A 20925-nucleotide genomic window follows, 5' to 3' on the forward strand; every position below is an offset into this window, starting at 1 on the left:
AATTCTTAATACAGTTTCTTTAATGACTTAATAACATTCTTCTAAGTATTCTTACAGTGTGTGGGCTCGCCTCTCTACGGATCTGACCTGTAACTTGGCTTGGTGGCCATACTGCAGAAGCAAGCAAAGCAATTACATTTACACACAATTCCATGCTCACACTGACCCAGATTCAGAGTCAATATATGTAATACCTGCAACAGCCCATTTCACCAGCAGGGGGAGTGGAGAGAACATATCTTGTATAAAAGAGGAGATTAAAATTTGTAATTAAATAATGTTTTATGTAAAAAGTTTTGACAAATATTCGTTAAAGAGTGGAAGAGAATCCTTTGGCTTCGTCGCGCTCACTCTCAAACACATCATGACTTGTTGGAAAATAAATGACATTGTTTGTTTTTAATCTTTGAGACAAGTAAATCAAAATTTTAAAAGTACTTGGACAACTCGGCTCTGTTTTTGGCCACATTAGTGTCTTTTGAAGTTGAAAGAGAAAGTGGTTATCTGTAAAGTAAAATCTGGAAAATATGTACGAAAGCAGACAAACAAAAAAGTCAGTTAAGCGAAGTTACCTAATAAGGTATTAGGTAAAGATGGAAAAACCTGCACTGGCACAGCACTTCATTATATGAGGTGGGGCCGACACGCTCTGACCACCACTTAAAGGAGCTGTACCTGATTTTTGTTTTGCCCTAACCTAAATGTGTCTTTCCCCAGTAAATAGGTCAAAATAAGTGTAAGCCGTGCACTGTCTGCATCTAAAGTGTTATATTACATTGTCCGATAATCAGGAAGGGTACAGTTAGCATGCTAGTTGCTAGTCAGCATTTGATATTTAGATTTTTTTGAATCCCCATGAGCTGATGTCCATGACACCAGGTACTCTTTCTGGGGTCCACATATGGGCCCGGTCAAGCAGAAGTAAACAGCAAAGCCAAAAATTGAAGTTAATGCATCTGATATAAAAAATTTATTCTAACAGATACATATGTACTCTAGTTTATGGTAAATGGTCACATTTTTCTATACTGCTTTTTCACCTTCAAGGTGCTCAAAGCACTTTACAACAAGGAACCACTCACCCATTCACACCAGTGTACACAGACACTGTGGGCAGGGTGGGTTAAGTGTCTTGCCCAAGGACACAGCAGCAGCATTCATATGTGGGAGCTGGAATCACACCAGCCAACCTGTGGGTCAGTGGATCTGACCACTCAACCTGTGACGTTTATGTAGAGAGCTGGATTCGAACCACCAACCTTCAGATCAGTGGGCGAATGCTCTACCAACTGAGCTACTGCCGCCTGAAACTGTTCACCATTTTTGGTTCTAAAGTTCCATACATTTTAAACAGACCATGTATGAAACATGGAACAAAAGTTATTTCCCAAATTTCAAAGACCTGCAAAATCATGTAAATAAATGGATGTATTTCATCATATCTTGTGTTATTCCATCTTTGAACTGTTGATGAAGGTACATGATTTTTCAAAAAAAAATGTATTTAAAATGATAAAAATCTGCTTGGAAGGACTGACATATTTTGTAAAAATAGTTACCTTTCATTTTGAAGTAATATTAAAATATTTGGAAGAAAAAAGCTGACAAATTATGTAAAATCCTGCACCTTCTACTTTTTTGCACAATTTTCCCTCTGTTACTTTTCCCTGTTACCATGACCTTTCTTAATAAAAAATCTCATGACTCAAAAAGTAACAGGTTTTTCAACCTAATCTTGTACCATATGGTAGAAAACTATATGAAGCAAATATTCAAACCAGTTTGTTAAGGATATGGAAGTGAGAATCGCTAGTTATCACTGTTTGGATTTATTGACCAAAAAGTGCTGCATATTTCATTCCCTCCATTACCAACATGAGTTTTTAAATTTTTTGTCAACAACTTGAAAGAATATCACAGGTTTAACTTGACCCTGTTGGAGTGTAACTCTTTCCTACATTCTGATACTTTACTTATTTCAATAGTCCCTCTCGTTTCTGAATAAGAGACATTTGAATGTCAAAAATCTGACCCTGTTTCCCTCCGTTACCACTTGACCAGACTCATATAACACAGAACAACAACACAGAAGACACTTACAAACAAAACAGTTGCACAAAGATTAACATCATCAAAAAAAAATAAATAAAATCTTAATAGAATTCATTACTGATTACTGATTGCGAAGGGCTATAAAACAGTAAAATAGTTCTTCACTTTTTTTTTAAAACCTTGATTTGTTATTAGCTGTACTAATCTGAAGAGGAAGCGAGTTCCACTCAACCATGGCTCTGTACATCACTGTACATTGACCCGATTTTGTTCTAATCGGTGGGACAGTTAAGAGACCTCTGCATATTGTTCACATTTGAGCTTAATGTACCTCCTCAGGCACATTAAACAGAACTGTGATGACAGACCTCTCAATGCATTAGGTAAGTGCGGCATAACTTTGGACCACCGCAAACCTTTTCAAATGAACTACTACTGATACAGCATGATGGGTGAAGCGTCTTGCTCGAGGACACAGCAGTAGCGTGCGCTGTTCTGAGCCTCGTCAGTCATTAGACCAATCAGTGCTTACATTATCCATAGTTAAACAGCTTTAATGGCGTAGGTGCGATGTTTGCCTTCGAGGAACAGGGATGTAATTTTGTCATTAGTAGTGGTGTTGAGAAGACATACTGTACACTGTGTGGATAATTATTAGGCAATTTATGAGGGTTAATTTTATAATTGAATAACTACACCGCTCTAGGTCAATTTAAAACTTTCCTAAACCTCAAACCTGAATATTTAATTGAGAAAGTAAAAGTGAAGTTTTGGCTTTGGAGAAAATCCATGTGTGCCGAATTATTACGCATTTTCCAACATTTTCCATTCTTACTTGTTTATTTTCATTTGTCAGAATAGAAAACAACTTCAAATTTACAAATCAACCTTTTTGACATTTCAAAAAACAATCAGCGACCAGTATAGACGTCCTTCTTCGATGCGTGCGATGGAGCGTTGTCTTGGATAAAAATCATGGACCTTTTGAATGTGTCTTCTAAAGACTGGCAGCAGGTTTTGGAGTTCACTTTGAGTCCATCTGCAACCCGAAAAGGTCCAACAAGCTCGTCTTTAGTAATACCAGCCAATGCCAGTACCCCACCTCCACCTTGCTGGCATCTGCGTCGAAGCGGAGCTCTGTGCCCATTACTGATCCAACCATCTGGTCCGTCAACATTCACTCTCATCTCAACGGTCCATAAAACCTTTGAAAAATCTGTCGTCTGATATTCCCTGGCCCAGTTTTGACGTTTCATCTTATGTTTCGTGTTCAGTGGTGGTGGGTTTTCAGGCTTCCTCACCTTGGCCGTGTCTCTGAGCTCTGAACACCTTCTACTTCTTGGCTCTTCTTGGCTTTCCAGGTAGTTTGCAGTTTTGGAATATGACAGCGCTGGAGGATAACGGGTTTCTGATAGCTTCATGTTTGATCCTGTTCTTGCAGTTAATTTACGATCTTTTTTCCTCAACGCACTTCTTGCAAAACATCCAACAAAACGTCTGAAGGTTCTGCGATCACGCCCCAATATCTTTGCAAATACAAAAGCGCTCATCCCTCTGAAAGACTTTTTACAATTTTTAACTTTTCAGAGTCCGTTAAATCTCTTTTTTTGGCCCGTCTTGCCTGAGGAAAAGAAGCTGTCTAATAATTCTTCACACCTTGATATAGGGTGTTGATCTCTTTAGGTGACACCCTCCCTCCTTAGACAAACACACATCACTGGATCTGCTCAAATCCAATAAGAATTCAAGTTTATACAGCTTGGAACTGGAGAATAAGCATCAAAATCATGTGTAGATAGAACTTCAATAGACTGTTGGAATGTGTGGTCATGTGTGTTAGTCTTTAGAAAGAAAATATTCTATCTATTTTAGTCGATCGAATGTATTTTACTGAGCTGTTACTAACTGTATAAGAATGTTCCAGAGAACCAAGCTCCATTCTTTAAATACAGCCTTGAATAGAATTGTTAAAGGTGCAATATTACGCAAAATTAGATTGTTGTTACCTCCTCAAAAACATACCCAGACACGTTTCCGTAATCCTGTGTTATTAATTCTTAATCTTATGATATCATTAAGTGGTAGCTTTCAAGTTAACAGCTTCCTTTTAGTGTTGTTCAAGACCGCACTAGTCGAGTCAAGTTCTTAACTGGAGTCACTTTCTTTTACCGGTTTTGTGCTGGTAACCTATTTACCAGCCTCAGCATGTTTACCAAATCAAATGCCAATTGTGACAAATATAAATGGGTTTGTGCACTGTTATTAGGTCATATCACAGTCAGGTTATTCTACGTGGACACTGTGGCTTTTTGTTTCATCGTGCTCTTCTAATCAGCGTGCATTGAAGAGGGAGCCTATGTGCGCCATATGCAGGGAGGAGAGAGCGAGCGAAAAGGCCAGAAGCGGCGAGGAGCTGTTGTGGACAAGCCTGGCACTGGGGCCATGTGTAGTGATACGTGCCACACAGTGTCTGCGGGTTCCAAACAAGCGCACGGGCTGCTATGAGAAGCCCCGTGTACTCCCGCACGCAGGTACAAGTTCGTTGTCGACTGTAGCGGCCGTAATGTGATCACATTCCACAAGTGTCAGACCTCGAGTCCGTGACAAGACTGAGTCAAAGCGCCTTTGAGACCGAGACAAGACTGAGTCCAAATGTGCTCAAGTCCGAGACGAGAATCAGACCATGCAAAAACTGTGGTCTCGAGGCTGGCGTCGAGACCAAGACCAGTCTCGAGCACTACGACACTACTATCTTTTACCTTTAGTTCAGAAGAGATTAGCAATTAAAGTGCTGAAATTATCCAAATGATTCTAATGAAGGTGTATGGAGTTTAAAAACACAGTGGAGCACTTCCTTTATTACCACATGACATCACAAGGTGGAACAGTTAGTTTGAGAGCTCAGCCTAAATATGTAGAGATTATGTGTTAAACATGTATGAATGAAACAAGAGGAAACAGCATCATACACTAGTACAGACATGTCAAACTCAGGCCCGGGGGCCAAATTTGGCCCACAATATAATTGTATTTGGCCCGTGAGATCTTATCAAATATGTATTAGAGCTGCCCGCCGGCTACAGATAGACTATAGAGATATTATTTATTTATTTATTTTATTTATATTCTGCTTGTTCTGGTTCAATGTTTAAGCAAAACTTTTATTAAACATTTATTTGAATAAGAAAAGGTTTAACATTACATATCTCAGAAGAAGAGCAAACATTCTTGAAATTTTGCTATAAATATTTAGTTTGGCCCATGACTTAGTCCCAGTTTTTAATTTTGGCCTCTGTGAATTTGAGTTTGACACTCCTGCACTAGTAGATCAGAAAAGAGCATAATATTGGGCATTTAAACACACTTTTGGTCACCTTGGGATAAATATTCCACATTTTCTAACTTAAAATAATGTCTGTATTTGGAAAATGAACTTTATAACCCTCTGCTATCAGCGATGTGAATAAATAAACAATTGAAGTCCTTATCTCCAGTGAACGCTGTACTAACAGAGCCTGCATTTGCATTTGTTTTGAGCACAATTTAACCGTAGAGTCCAGTGATGGTTTATTGACTTTAAAACTGCGTAGAAGAAGTCTGGAGTTTTATCTATGACACAACTAAACAGGCAAATGCTAACTGAGTGTTTTGAGTGTTCACAGAAGGCGACTTTGGGTTGTTTGTAAAGTGTCTTTTTGACGAGGGAACAGAGCAGTTGGCACGCGTGACAGTCAAAACAGGAGTCGAGTTAAATACAACTTTGAGTGGGTAAATAAGAAGAAAACAACATGATTAAAAGGTTTAAAAAGTCAAGTTCTTTAATACGATTTTGATCAAAGGATGTTCAGAATGTTGGTAGCTTGAACATGGCCGTATCTCTGCATACCAGTTACTAGAATCTAAAACAGGCACAGTTGATGAAAAGTACCACCAGCTGTAGATATTTCTTATCAAGATCTCAGCTCAAGATTTAGAGCTGCACCTGATTTTTACTGTCGTGAAAACAGAGCTGGTTAATTTTTAAGTTTGCAGAGGTCCAAAGTTCTACCTCACTGACTTCACTGAACATCTTCATTGTAATGCATAACAACAATAACACTGTGTAATAGCTCACAACAGCTAGCATGCTAACTTCCACTTCCTGATTACCGGAAAATAAAACACGTTACAGCAGGGTATAGGTGAGTTTCATTGTTGACAAAAGCGCGCGTTGCATGCTGGGAATTATTTTGGTCGGCGGCAAGAAACACTAATTCAACATGACGGACGGAGCGAGAAAGCACGTAAAGGGTATTGATCCCGGTTATTTATCAGTGTTGTGCAGGTTCACACTTTTCATGAACTAGTTCAAAGTTCAGTTCACACTTGTTCAAAGTGAATAGTTCACGTTCATAGTTCACAATTTTAATTTTGAACTAGTTCAAAGTTCAGTTCATTTTATATTTGGATGAGATCTGTAAATGAAAGGCTGCATTTATTTTTCAAACTGACTTCTAGTTTACAACAACTTTACAAGATCCACTGTTGGACAAGTGACTTTAAAACTGTAACGTGTTATTTATGACTTGTTACTGTCATTTCAAAGTCATTTGTTACATTACAATATTACTGTATTTAAAATGTAAAACATTACACGACTATTGCAGCACTTTTAATTTACTCTCACCAAAAGAACTGTTAAGATGCTGAACTTTTGCGCCGTATATGGACTGAACCAGACTAAACCAGGACTAAACCAGGTCTAAACCAGGTCTAAACCAGGACTAAACCAGAACTGAACCAGGTCCAAACCAGGACTAAACCAAGTCTAAACCAGGACTAAACCAGAACTGAACCAGGTCTAAACCAGGACTAAACCAGGTCTATACCAGAACTGAACCAGGACTAAACCAGAACTGAACCAGGACTAAACCAGAACTGAACCAGGTCTAAACCAGGACTGAACCAGGTCTAAACCAGGAATAAACCAAGACTAAACCAGGACTGAACCAGAATTGAACGAGGACTAAACCAGAACTGAACCAGGACTAAACTAGGACTAAACCAAGACTAAACCAGGACCAAACCAGGACTAATCCTGGACTAGAACTTGGAATCTAGGACCGCCCCTGAGAGAACCCCGAGTGCGATCGGGCGTCAGCTGCGTTTAGCTCGGTGGAGCTTCTGCGTCGGTTCTTTCGCTCAGGATCACGGTCTACGCGGGCGCACCTCCGGCGTTTCACCGCTGCTGATATCGCGGTGATTTTAGCAAATTTGTATGAAGAAAAACGAAAAACCCACCATTTCAATCCAGGTTAAAAAAGCATTGTGACGCGCGTTACTGACATATGTACCAAGTCAAATAATATGCACGCGGAGCAGCACGTCCTGTGCGTGTAGATTTCAGAAAATAGGATCCATCCTATTTTTTGACGCTCTACACGAGCGTCCCCGTCAAAATACGTTCATGCACAACACTGTTATTTATCCACTCTAACGGCAGAGGACCCAAGACCATTTGACCAGAAATTGGTCATAAGCATCGATGGAGCCAAATCACCCTTTTCAACCCCGACAAAAGGTGGACCAAACCAAATTTCTGGTCAGAATCGCCAACTACCTGGACAAATATTCACTTTGGCGATATCCACAATGACTTGGTGGAAACTCCTGGGCCATTCACAGCAGAAAAGATGAAAGACTTCAAGAGTCTTGATGTGTTGTTGAACTTGTTGGAGTCCACGGTTTGCTCGGATCTTCTACGTTTGCTCTGCGGATGTTTGAAAGCCGTTTAATTCACCGTTAGAGGTTCTTTTCACTCAGAATACGAAAAAGACATTTTCCTTCTTCCGTGCTTCTATTTGTGCATCTGATAATGCAGCAGGAATTTACCATTATCGGGGATAAATACGCAAGGTTACGCACTGTGTTTGACCTCTATCCTGTTTCTTGCCTCCAACCAAAATATTTCCCAGTATGCAACGCTGGCTTTTAATAACAATGACGTCAGCTGAAACTCACCTATTATGGCATCACTAACAGACTAACAGGTGAAGTTACAGGCATGATCTGTGCAGAGGCAAGCCCGCTTACAAGAAGAATGCATGTTTTTCAAGATGTCTGTTTACACATGTAACTGAAAAAAATAAAATAAAAAGGCAAGATACATATCTTTAATGCTATACTATGGAAGTTTCCAGGTAAACAATGACATTTCTATGAACACAAGCTTGAAGTGGGCCCCTGCCAGAAAAGTTACACAGTGCACCTAAAGTAAGTTTAACACTGCACGAGAAGACCACGACCCTCAAATTCACAGAGGCCAAAATTAAAAACTGGGACTAAGTCATGAGCCAAACTAAATATTTATTGAAAAATGTCAACAATATCTGCACGTTTTCTCTTCTTTCGAGATATGTAATGTTAAACCTTTTCTGATTCAAATAAAAGTTTAATAATAGTTTTGCTTAAACATTGAATCCAGAACAAGCATAATATAAAATAATAAAATTTTAAATAAATAATGTCTCTGTAGTCTATCTGTAGCCAGGGGGCAGCTCTAAAACATATTTGATAGGATCTTGAGGGCCAAATATAATTATATTGCAAGTCAAATTTGGCCCCCGGGCCTGACTCTGACATGTTTGCACTAGGTTCTATGCGATGACTTAAAAGTTGATATGCAAATTATTTATATACTGTATTTTTGTCTTTCATTAATCATATCATTGGGCCTCTTTCATGAAGTCAATGCAGAAATTCTATTGTTTTAGAATATTATCACTCTGATAATGCAACTAAAAATTTTAATTCCTCCATGATGATAAGTGATATAATTTCTTAAATTATTCCCATTAAATATATGACTGTGTGATGCAATAACATTTATGTTTTGTAGAGCATGTAGTTTAGTGGGTCTAACAGGCTGCAGTGAGTCTCAGTCTGTCCCAGCCCCAGTGCCTCCATATGGGCCTCTGTCACAGCCCTGCTCCTGGTGACCACACTGGACCACCCCCTGAACTCTCATGACCAGAGCACACTCTTAAGCACCCTCACCTCAGCCCTTTTCCCTCACTATTTACCAAAAGTGTGTTCATGTGAGTTTGGACATTTGAAATCACCGCTGAAGCTGTAAAACAGGCGTAGTCTGTAGACGCTCCACCTGACCTCCTCATCACTTTCTCCCTCGCACTTTCACGTGTCATAATACTAAACCCATATTGGCCATATTTGGAAGTTCAGAGGGAGTTTCTAATTAAATACATATTCATTTTATATGTAAATGAGATGTAAAAGAGCATGGAGGTGTTCTTCGCTGGGTGTTGATAAATTCAGCGCAACTTCACTTAAGAAGGAGTTTGTCTGCTTCAGAACGCTTTGTGAATCTGGGGCAGAGTTCTCTCAGCACCTTCTTAAAGTGGAAGTCAGGGTTAGTTAGGGTTAGGGCTAAGAAAAAATTCATGAATGAGGCTCATTGACTCCAAAACTAGAAGACGGGTTTGCCATTGTGAGATACGGCCAGTGCCTTGTCAGAGACCTATGCAGGTTATTATTTGATTGTTACAAATGTATTACATCAATTATTTATTGATTTATGTCTTTCGTTGTCCATAGACATATCTTTTGAATAGCATTTGCTTGTAAATTGACTCTGAAAGTAGAAGATGTTCAGGTTTAAAGGGCATCAACGTTACCTCAGTGAGACAGGACCAGTGCCCTCTGTGCTCTATGAGAGAAGTTGACTTTATAAATGTATTATGTAAATGATTTATGTGTGTTGGTCTTCCTTGGTTCTTAGCATTTACTTCCAAACTCGCATGGTCTCATGGTACACTCTGAGTTTTTTATTCTATTCATGTATTATGCTTGTTGTTTATTGATTTATGTCATTCATTATCCATAGTAGGGACGGGCATTCGATGAAATTTTCTTAATCGATCGTTGGAAGAATTAACGATCGATTATCGATTAATCATTAATGTTTTTACATTAAAATGATCATCATTATTATTACTATCTACACTACTAATCTGCATAAATAAATTAAACTTCACGACATATAAACCGTAACCACTCTAGAGCCACATCAGTCCGTTTGACATTATAATGTGTTTAATTCAGTTTTGCTCAACTCTCACAGAAACCAAACTTAAAACCACATCACTAATTTACATAAACTAAGCGAAGATAAAACTACAGCTCTTGTGTCGCTGATGCGGTCAATTTCTGTCGGATTAAAAGACATGACTCAGTGGAATACAGGTTAGTGTGAACATATTTGCGTTTGTCAAACCCAGGACACCGTACGGGGGAGGGGAGGTCGGGGCCTCGTCATCAACATTGAGCGACTCTCACCTGGCAAAGATTTTTCCCACTGGACACTGAAACATATGTTCCTGCTTTGTAAACTGTGCACATGGACTCACACTTGTCCCGGACGCAACGGAAAGTGTGGAATTTCTTGTACAAATCATCGTTAAATACGCATTTGTGCTTCGGTACGTTGCAGACTGACCCACTGTTTGTGTTTGCTCGCTCCTTCTGATGCAGAGAGACACATGTATTTGGTCACGCTACGTACAGCAACCTACATTCGGTTTGTCGATTAAAACAAACGTCATCGATGAAATTCTTAATGATCAATTATCGATTAATCGATTAATCATGCCCATCCCTAATCCATAGACATATCTTTTGAACAGCATTTGCTCAGGTTTAAAGAGCTCCAAGTTTACCATTGCAGTATAGTAAGTAAGTAAGTAAGTTTTTATTTATATACTGCTTTTCACAGACATATGTCACAAAGATGCTTTACAGAGCATTATTCAGTCACTTCAGACCCGGTGGTGGTAAACTACTATTGTAGCCACAGTTGCCCTGGGACAGACTGACAGAAGCGAGGCTGCCAATCTGCGCCATCGGCCCCTCTGACCACCACCAACACTCACACACACACACTTTCATACTGAAAACTGACATAAGACCAATGCCTTCTATGTTCTATAAGGTTTACAAATCTATATTCAAATCTATATCCAAATTTATATTCTATAAGATAAGACTTTACAAATTATTTCTGCTTGTTTGTCTTTCATTGTTGTTGACATTGTTCTTAGTCCAGAGCCATATCTATTGAATAACATTTCCTTCAAAATTCCAAGTGCACCATTGCAATAAGACCAAAGCTTTCGATGTTCTGATTGTTTTTAGCTTTTACTTCCAAACTAGAAGATCTTTTACACTTCTTTCTGATCTGTGTTCTAATGTTGTTTCCTCATCACAAAAATACCTGGAGCCGTGTTTTGTTTCCTTCACACATGTTAAAAACACACACAAAAAAAACTTCAAATTTAGACTGAGTTGTTCTTTCAACCTGAAAACACTCTGTTCCACCTTGTGATGTCATGTAGTGATACAGGAAGTGCTCCACTGCGTTTTTACACTCCATACACCTTCACTAGAATCAGGTGGATAATTTCAGACCAGGAATTGCCAAAATATCTACTGAATTAAAGGCAAAAAGTAGCTGCTGTTAACTTGGAAACTACTGCTTCGTGACATCACAAGGTGGAACAGAGCATTTTGAAATTTGGAGATATAAACAGACTAATAATAAAGGGTGAGTGAATGAAACAAAACACAACTCAGGGTATGTTTTTGAGCATTAAAACACAGATTAAAGCTCAGAAGAGTCAATTTTGTGTAACATAGAACTTAAAAATCAAAAAATTTAAAAGCGTAAAACAACAAAAACAACATTTTAATCCTTACCTGTCGCACTGTGCCAAATATGTCAAGAGCTGGCTGCACTTCCATTGTTACTTTGCACCTTAAAATTTCACGCTCCATTAAAGTCCTGCGGGGAATGCCTTCGAGAACGCAAGCAGGTGTATCAAAACATAACAAAACAAATCATAAAAATCACATCAAAATTCTCCGGAACTCCAGAAATTCCATAGAAGTAGATTTGTAGATTGGTGTGTGAATGAAGACAAAGTTCACTCAGTATACTGTCACAATCAAATAAATCAAAAGTGATAATGAGCAGGATCTATTTTTTGTCAGAATGTAAAAAAAGAAAAGGAAAAAAAAAAAAAATGGAGCTGTTTAGGATTACGGAACGCCAACAGTAAAGGCTGTGGAGAATTCCCGTTGCCGGAGAGTTAGGTCGCGTGTGCAGGAGCTGTCTGCAGCGCATGAAGGAGAGAGAGAAGAGGAGGGCTACCACGGCGACAGGCATACACATAGTGGGAGGGGCTAGGAGCGCGGGGCGAGCGAGGCATGCGGGAAATGCTCTCTCTCTCTCTCTCTCTCTGTCCGCTCCCTCTCTCTCTCTCCTCTAACCTCAACAGAAGACAGAACAGAGATATTTGGAACACCAACCGTTTGTGAAGCGTTTTTACTCCAGTTTTAGTTAGTCTTAGCTCAAACCTGCGTAGATGCTTCGGTTTTGTTTGATTTCACGCCCGGTTTAGATCTGGTTTTCATTTGCTTTAGTCATGTTTTCCGTTCGGTTGATTCAGACCCCGATGTGGCCCAGTTCTGACAGGGAGCGTATTTTACTTCTGAGGGGTATTAACCGCTAACACATCACGTATTTGGATCACCGTGTCACCTTTTATTCGTTTGGAAGACTGTACGCAGAAATGGACATAACTAACGCTCTAGATCAGATATGTCAAACTCAGGCCGGGGGACCAAATTTGGCCCGCGATATAATTATATTTGGCCCGCGAGATCAAATCAAATGTGTGTTAGAGCTGCCCGCCGGCTACAGATATTAATTTAATAAGAAAAGGTATAACATTACATCTCGAAGGAACAGAAAACATGTAGATGTTGTTGAAATTTTTCAATGAATATTTAGTTTGGCCCAACTCTTAGTACACTCTGAGCTTTTGATTCTATTCATGTATTATGCATGGTGTTTATTAGTTTATTAGGTTCATTTGGTCTTCTGATATTTTATGTTATTACACAGCAAAAAGTGGAGTGTTAAAATTGACTCTCACAGAATCAACTTTAACATTTTCTCAGAGTTTATATGAGTCCAATCTGTTCTAGAGTTCATTTAACATCTTTGGAAATGTTAATTAAGTAACACTGGACCAAAGTTCCTGTTTAACCCCGAAATCCAGAATTATATTAATGTTTTGAGAGTAAACAGATAACACTTTGTAGAGTTATCCTGATTTAGCTAAACAACACACATAGGTGTTTTATTTTATTTTTACTTTATTTTAGTTAATTTAAGATGAAATTATGTACAAAACTGGTTCAAACTGGTCTTCTCTCACAAGAGTTTGAAGTGGTGAATGGGAGGAGCCAAATTAACACTAAGAAAAGTTAAAATAACACTAAGGGAAGTTGAATTGACACTAGAGGAAGTTGAATTAACACTAGAGGAAGTTGAATTAACACTAGAGGAAGTTGAATTAACACTAAAGGAAGTTGAATTAACACTAGAGGAAGTTGAATTAACCTCAACCACATCAACTCTGACAAATAACCCCAGCTAAAACCCCCATTTAACTTTCAAATAGTTAAAATAACACTTTTGGTGTTAAAAACTACTTTGAAATATTTTACCCTAAAATTTTGACCCTCCAGTTTTTGCTGTGTAGGTTCTTTTTTCAGACCTAGAGTTTTGTTTCATACCTGATAGTTTCGACTGCTCACTAGCGCTCTTCCTCAGAGTCACATGATGTTGCTGTGATGTGTCGGTCAGCTGATTAAAACAGGTTTTGGTGCTGTTTTCCTACCGGTGGAGGCAGGACGACAGCGCCACCTGCAGTCCGATTTCTTCATGACAGTATCCCAGGTGTGTGAGAGTAAAAAAGCCCCCTCGTCCTGGTTTATAGTCCCGCGGGCACGTTTCCGTATTTCGATTGCCTCTTTAATCCAGCGGCGATGTTTGTTTTCCTCTGTCCCAATGATGTTTGCTTTGTCCCAGTCCATAATGTGGTTCTCTCTTTTACAATTGGTCAGATTTGAGTTGTTCCTGTTCTGCTTTGTGTTTTGTTGCTCGTGTGAACGCCTTCGCTGTTTCCCCGATGTATGTTTTATTGCAGGACATGCAGGGTATTTCGTATATGACATTACACCGGAGCATAAATGTAATGTCATATACGAAATACTCTGCATGTCCAGCAATAAAACATACATCGTGGAAACAGGGAAGGCGTTAAGTACACGAAAAAAGGAACACAGACAGGTGTGCACACGAGCAACAAAACACAAAGCAGAACAGGAAGAACTCAAATCGGCCATTTCTGACCATTATGGAGTGGGTTGGAGTCCGGGACAAGGGGGCTTTTTTACTCTCACACACCTGGGATACTGTCCTGAAGAAGTCTGACTGCAGATGGCGCTGTCGTCCTGCCTCCACCGGTAGGAAGACAGCGCCAAAACCTGTTTAAATCAGCTGACCGACACGTCACAGCAACATCATGTGACTCTGAGGAAGACCATTAGTGAGCAGTCCAAACTGTCAGCTATGAAACAAAACTCTAGGCTTGTTGTTTATTGATTTATGTCATTCATTATCCTTAGACATATCTCTTGAACAGCATTTACTCCAACATTATTTCAGGTTTAAAGTAAGTAAGCAAGTAAGTTTTAATTTATATACTGCTTTTCACAGACATATGTCACAAAGACGCTTTACAGATCATTATTCAGTCACTCCATACCTGGTGGTGGTAAACTACTATTGTAGCCACAGCTGCCCTGGGACAGACTGCCAGAAGTGAGGCTGCCAACCTGCAATCATTTTCAATAAATATTTAGTTTGGCCCAACTCTTAGTCCCAGTTTTTAAATGTGGCCCTCTGTGAATCTGAGTTTGACACCTTTGCTCTAGACTATTGTTTAACAAAGACTAGGTCGCGACTAGAGATTTCTTACTTTTTTTTTTTATTGGGTCACCTTGTTGAGATGTGCATGCAGGTCTGTAATATAGTTTTGCACTCTCCTCCTGACTGGAACACACTACAAAAACACAGACAGGCCCACCTATCTCTTTTTGGCAGTATTTTATTTTTGCTTTGTTGTTTGAGTTATACAATACACAAAAAAGAAAACAGTAGAAAACCAAAAACGCCATGCCCACCCTGTCACCACCAAACACACAAAAAAGGGAGGATGCTTCACACAATAGTTCACATAGACAGACAGAGGTCATTTGAGGTGACATTCACATAGTAACATATCATATTTTCCACACTATAGGGCGCACTTAAAAGCTTTCAATTTCATCCAAAAACGACTGTGCTTCTTATAATCCAGAGCGCCTTATATATGAATTTATTTGAGTGTCTTAGTACGACTTTAGTAAACTACAAAGCCGCACCACTTGCAGCATTATGGCTCCTGTAGTCAGGAGCATCAGGAGTAATACATACTGTGATTCCTTTTAATATCAAAATGCACCTGTCAAGAGACACGCTCACAACACCGACTTTAAACTCAAGGCTGTTATAAAGTGAAAGTGCGAGCTGCGTGGGAGCAGTGGATGAGAGAAGGAGAACACACATTCACCAAGACAGGGAGACAGCGCCGAGCGACTTACACCACGATCTGCCAATGGATCGTGGACGTCCGGGCTAAGGATCAGTATCAACTGTGGTCCGAACTTTCACCAAGACCAGAATCATCACTGAACTGTCAGGGAACAGTAACCACACTGACTCGGATAATGACGAGAGGGATGCGGGCGTGCTGGATGCCGTAATCACCCAACTGTTTGAACAATTATGACTTATTATAAATAAAATAAGTTGAGAGTTATTGTGAATGCGTTAAATAAAGTTTGACTGACTTATTTCGTTTAATGCGCCTTATAGTCCGGTGCGGTTTATTTGTGAAAAAAGTTTGAAAATAGACCATTCAATGACAGTGCGCCTTATAATCCAGAGCGCCCTATAGTGCAGAAAATACGGTAATCTAACAAGAATCTAACAAAAAATATTATAAGCCTTTCTGAAGCTGTAAGTGATTTTTTCCAAAGGCACACAGCTGTTCATTTCTGAGTACCATCTTGTAATGGGAGGGGAGAATTAGACTTCCAGGTGACTGCGATGTATTTTCTTGCCAGTGCCAATGAGATTTCCCAAAAAAAATATTTTGTGTTTATTTAATAGTTCAATGTTCTCAAAATTTCCAAGCAGGCAAAATTCAGGATCAAGAGGTATCAAAGTTTTTGTGATTGTGGATACTTTTGCTTGGCAAAAGTCAAACCAGGAACATTTTACTTTCACACATGTCCAGGTGCAATGCAAAAATGAGCCCAATTCTACAGAACATTGGAAACATTGATCAGAGAAATCTGTTTTTGTCTTGATTTTGTCTTTGTCTTGATTTTTGTCTGGAGTTAGATATAATTGATGAAGGAAATTATAGTGTCTACGTCTATATTGAGCACTGATGGTGGCATCTTGACATAAATCTGATCAAAAATTATCTTCAATTGTAGTGTTTAAGTCTGACTTCCAACTTTCTTTAGACCGATACACGGCTGGTTTAGGACATTCTTTTATCAACAAAGTAAACATCTTAGAAATAAATGTATATGGTCCACCATCATGTAGCAATCGTTCAAATACTGCAAGTTTGGGCAATGAATGTTTTGTATCATTTATAATCTTTTTTTGTAATTACTTATTGACTATTTTGTTCCAATATTGCTGGTTCAGTTGAATGTTGAAAAGAAAAATAAATGGGCTACATGTAATGTCCAAATAAGCGACTTATGGATCCTTTTATTGCTGCTTCAGTGATTGTTTTTCATTGTTTAAAACTTGAGTAATACTAATTGTTCAGAGACACGATCACTCAGTCAACAATAATATATCCTCATTAATGTTCAATAATGGTCAGATCTACCTTTATTTGTGATGTGATTTACCAATAATGTTTGTGAAGGTTTGTGACTTTTAAAATATGGGTCCCCAGAAAAAAAGTTTGTGAAACACTGCTCTAAACCCAAATAGGAAGTTATCTAGTTAGGAAGTTTATCCAGGTCCAAATAGGAAGTTCGCATACAGGCTCTTCCGGCTCCTTCTGATCTTGGCTCCCATTGATTTACACTGGAATATTGTGTCCCCTCTCTTTGTAACTGCAAAATGTTCGTGTTATCCCGCTCTACATGATTCTGATGTTTTTTTCCAGTATTTTCAAATAAGGTGTTTGCTTGGTGTTGCACATGAAAAATTAACATGTTACACTAATATTTCTCTATAGTCCGGTTCCTTATATTCACTTTTTAACCTTAGTGGGAATCTTTGGGGGATTTGCTAAACTATATATTTTTGGAAAGATTATTGTGTATGGAGTGAGAAAATCATTGTTTGCATTTGCCCAGATGTCTATATAACGGCCATATTGATTTTTTTTTTAAATGTCTGCCAAAAAACTCTTTTTGGAATATCTCAGCCTCTGAATAAGTTCAAATGTTGCTTTTAACAGCTAAACCCACATTTTCAGGGTCAAGGAATCAAATGGTGCTAAGTACAAAGCTATAGGTGAGTTTCAGCTGACATCATTGTTATTAAAAGCCCGCATTGCATGCTGGGACATAATTTGGTCGGAGGCAAGAAACAGGATAGCGGTCAAACACAGTGCATAACCTCGCGTATTTATCCTGATAATGGTCAATTCCTGCTGCATTATCTGCATCTTCTGTTCAGACCGTCATCATATAACCGTAGCCAAAGTGTGTGGTAAAATCCGTGGTGTTCAGATGAAGGATTTGGCCTCTGTGTGGAGACAAAGGGTGCTCCAAAAGACTAAGCCCACCCTGAGCCAGCCTATCCTAACTTGTGGCCATACCGGTTTGTCAAAGCCTGATCCTGTCAGATCTCAGAAGCTAAGCAGAGCCGGGCCTGGTTAGTACTTGGATGGGAGACTGCTGGGAAAATCAGGTGCCACGGGGGGGCGCCAGTTGCAAAAACTGTTATTGTGTTAGTCAAGGCACTTCACCCACATTGCCTAGTACGAAAGTGGTGTGTGTGAGTGATGGTGGTGGTCGGAGGGGCTGATGGCTCAGATTGGCAGCCTCGCTTCCATCAGTCTGCCCCCAGTGCAGTTGTGGCTACAGCAGTAACTTACCACCACTGGGTATGGAGTGAATGAATAATGCTCGGTAAAGCGTCTGAAAAAGAGTAAAACTGATGCAGTATTATTATTATTAGTAGTAGTTAGTAGTAGTAACCATGTACAGTTTAGCAAATGCCCTCTGACAGATGAGATGTCACCCCACAACAAAAGACCAACCACTACACTAAATCTTGTATTCCTTCTACTGTAAAGCTTTTAAAAGGAGAGTAAATTTACTGTTGTGTCCCCTGGTGCACAGGCTGAAGTTTGAATGTACGGCGTGTGTTGTATGTTTTTGATTTTCTATTTTATTTGATCTACTTATGGATTGTGCAGGACCAGAGATGTGCGAACTGAACTGCCCTTAGGGATTAATTAAAGTTGTTGATTGATTTATTGATGATTGATTAGTTAAGAGGCAAAATGTTTCCCAAAATCGCCATCGACATGAATGGGATTCCCGTTTAACTGAAAGTGCCACCATAAAAAGAGCAGTTTAGGAGCGTTTAGAGACAAAAGTAAGCGGTCTGGAATAAGGTGAATAGAATATGGCTCCGAGTTGTTAACATCATGAGCTTCATTTGACCGGAGTTGAACGTCACACTCATTTAGTCCACTTCTTTATACAGTCAATAGCCCAATTCACACGGGATAAATAGAACCTGGTGACGTCTGGTAATTTGCAAATTAGCGTCCCACCTCTGTGTTACTTTCAGTGCATTCACACGGGATAAACGAAGTCTGTAAATGACTCTATTTTACTGACGCTGACGCAGAGATTGAAAGAGAAAAGAACATGGAATGAAAAGAAAGAGATGGAATAGGCACAAATTTACAAAAACAAACTTTGAGATGCAGATTCTCACAGGACTAGTGTTCTCAACTGGCATCTGTGTTTGGCGAAATATAGTCGGTCATTTGCGGCGGAATTTTTACTTTACAAATTATAGACGCATTAAGATCTCAGGCATCCTCCGCAATTATTACAAATCACCAAAGGTCCACAGGTAAAACTAATCCCATGTGAATAGAGGTTATGGTTTGAAAATGTTGTACAGTAATAACCAGAAACATTGTGTGTATTAATATGTTTAATAAGTTTCTGTTTAATTTTGATGCTATCGATAGAAATGACAGCACATTGCATCAGCTTTGTGAAGTTATAGTGTATTGTTTTGGTTTGAGCGGTCAGATCTACTGACCCACAGGTTGGCGGTGTGATTCTAGTTCCCACTGATGAATGCTGTAGTTGTGTCATTGGGCAAAACACTTAACCCGCTTTGCCCCCAGTGTCTGCGTACATCGGTGTATGAATGTGTGTGGGTGAGTGATTCCTTGAGGTACAGTGCTTTGAGTAGCCTGATTCATCAACCAGTTTCATTTCATGGAAATCGTCTGACCTCACAGCATTAGGATTCATTCACTCGATGGGAAGCGGGCACTTTTTTTAAAATTTAACCAATCGTTGCTGTTTGGTCATGACATATGTAATGTGTCAAATCTTGTAGGAAGAAGGGCAATAAGGTCTTTCCCCTTGACAAAATTCACCAAATATTCTCTTTGTTCCAGCTTTAAATCCTTGATCTCAGGAATTGTTGCCAACACAGAATTTCTGTCTTCATCTACATCCATAAACTTTGTTTACTGTTGTGCTGTTCCACAAAAGGGACTCAGACAGGCGCTTGAGTTTGACATCATGGCTGACTGGCCGGTGCGCGGTCTACAACTTCCTAGGTTCTTGCAAACCGTCTAGTGTAGGGGTGTCAAACATACGACCGGGGGCCAGATCCGGCCCTCCAAGACCTTTAATCTGGCCCTCAGCTGATTTTCTACTAAAATATTTAAATTATATTTTCTATTAAAACATCTGTAATTTTATGCGGTGCTTAGCAGAGCAGTGTCTCCAGCGTCTCTGTGCGTGGCCCCTCCCACCAGAGCAGCACAAATGAAGACTTGTCTCTTTCCAAACGCTCTTAAAGGACGATCGTTTTGACTGTTGACCGTGACACCCTCATCAGAAAAATGTCCAAAATGAGAAAAGTGGAGCTGAGTGCAGGATTTTCCAAGAAAAATTGACTTATTCCTATTTGCATCCAAGTTATTGTGAAAATGTTGTGTTGAAATTGTATTTTTCTTAAAGTTTCAGGTTGTTCATAATATATATATATTTTGTAAAAGAAAGAGTTCATCAATTAAAAAAGATTTCTGTAATCAATTTCCATTTCTCTGCACAAATATTTGAACTTATTGTTATTTTTGGGGTTTATATGCCATGAGTTTTCTGATCTGGCCCCTTTGGGATCAAAGTCGGTTGGATACGGCCCCCGGACCAAAATGCCTTTGACACTCCTGGTCTTGTATATTTTGATTCCTGACCTAGTCGCTGGAGAGAAATGAAATTGAGTGGAGGCACTAGGTGTCGCCAAATGCTTTGAGTGCTCTGAAGTTGGAAAAAGCTCTGTAAAAAAATGTGACCAAATGTGACCACATTGTTTTGAATAGGGCCCAGGATCGATCGCTAGATTACTCAAACATTCACGGATGACGTTTAAAACCTTTTCAAGCATGTTTTCGATGAGGGAACAACGTTAAATAACATGTTACAAAGCTCCAAAAAGTCGATTTCGCACAAAACGCTAGTCCAGACCTGCTTTAGTCTGGTTTTAGTCCTGGTTTAGTCCTTGTTTAGTCCTTTATTCTTCCTCTCCCCCTCTCTCTGTCTTCCCCTCGCTCCCCGACCTGCTCGCCTCAAGGTTAAACATTCACATACATAAAGCTTTTCTATTTTCGAGACACTGAA

General features: G+C 39.3%; 1 protein-coding gene and 1 pseudogene across 1 annotated transcript in view; one reads left to right on the top strand and one right to left on the bottom strand.

The window, feature by feature from the left end:
• Nucleotides 1-11865, bottom strand: part of LOC110173710 (urotensin-2 receptor) — a 162037-nt gene extending 150172 nt beyond the window's left edge. The window contains exon 1 of the mRNA XM_055150629.1: nt 11803-11865. The gene's annotated coding sequence lies outside the window, so the exon portion shown is untranslated. The remainder of the gene's footprint in view (nt 1-11802) is intronic.
• Nucleotides 11866-17844: 5979 nt separating this feature from the next.
• On the top strand, nt 17845-17962 carry LOC129407948 (5S ribosomal RNA; annotated as a pseudogene).
• Nucleotides 17963-20925: the final 2963 nt, after the last annotated feature.

The sequence above is a fragment of the Boleophthalmus pectinirostris genome, unplaced genomic scaffold (genome assembly GCF_026225935.1).
Source record: "Boleophthalmus pectinirostris isolate CB_2022bp ecotype Guang Dong unplaced genomic scaffold, ASM2622593v1 HiC_scaffold_14, whole genome shotgun sequence".
NCBI lineage: Eukaryota > Metazoa > Chordata > Actinopteri > Gobiiformes > Gobiidae > Boleophthalmus > Boleophthalmus pectinirostris.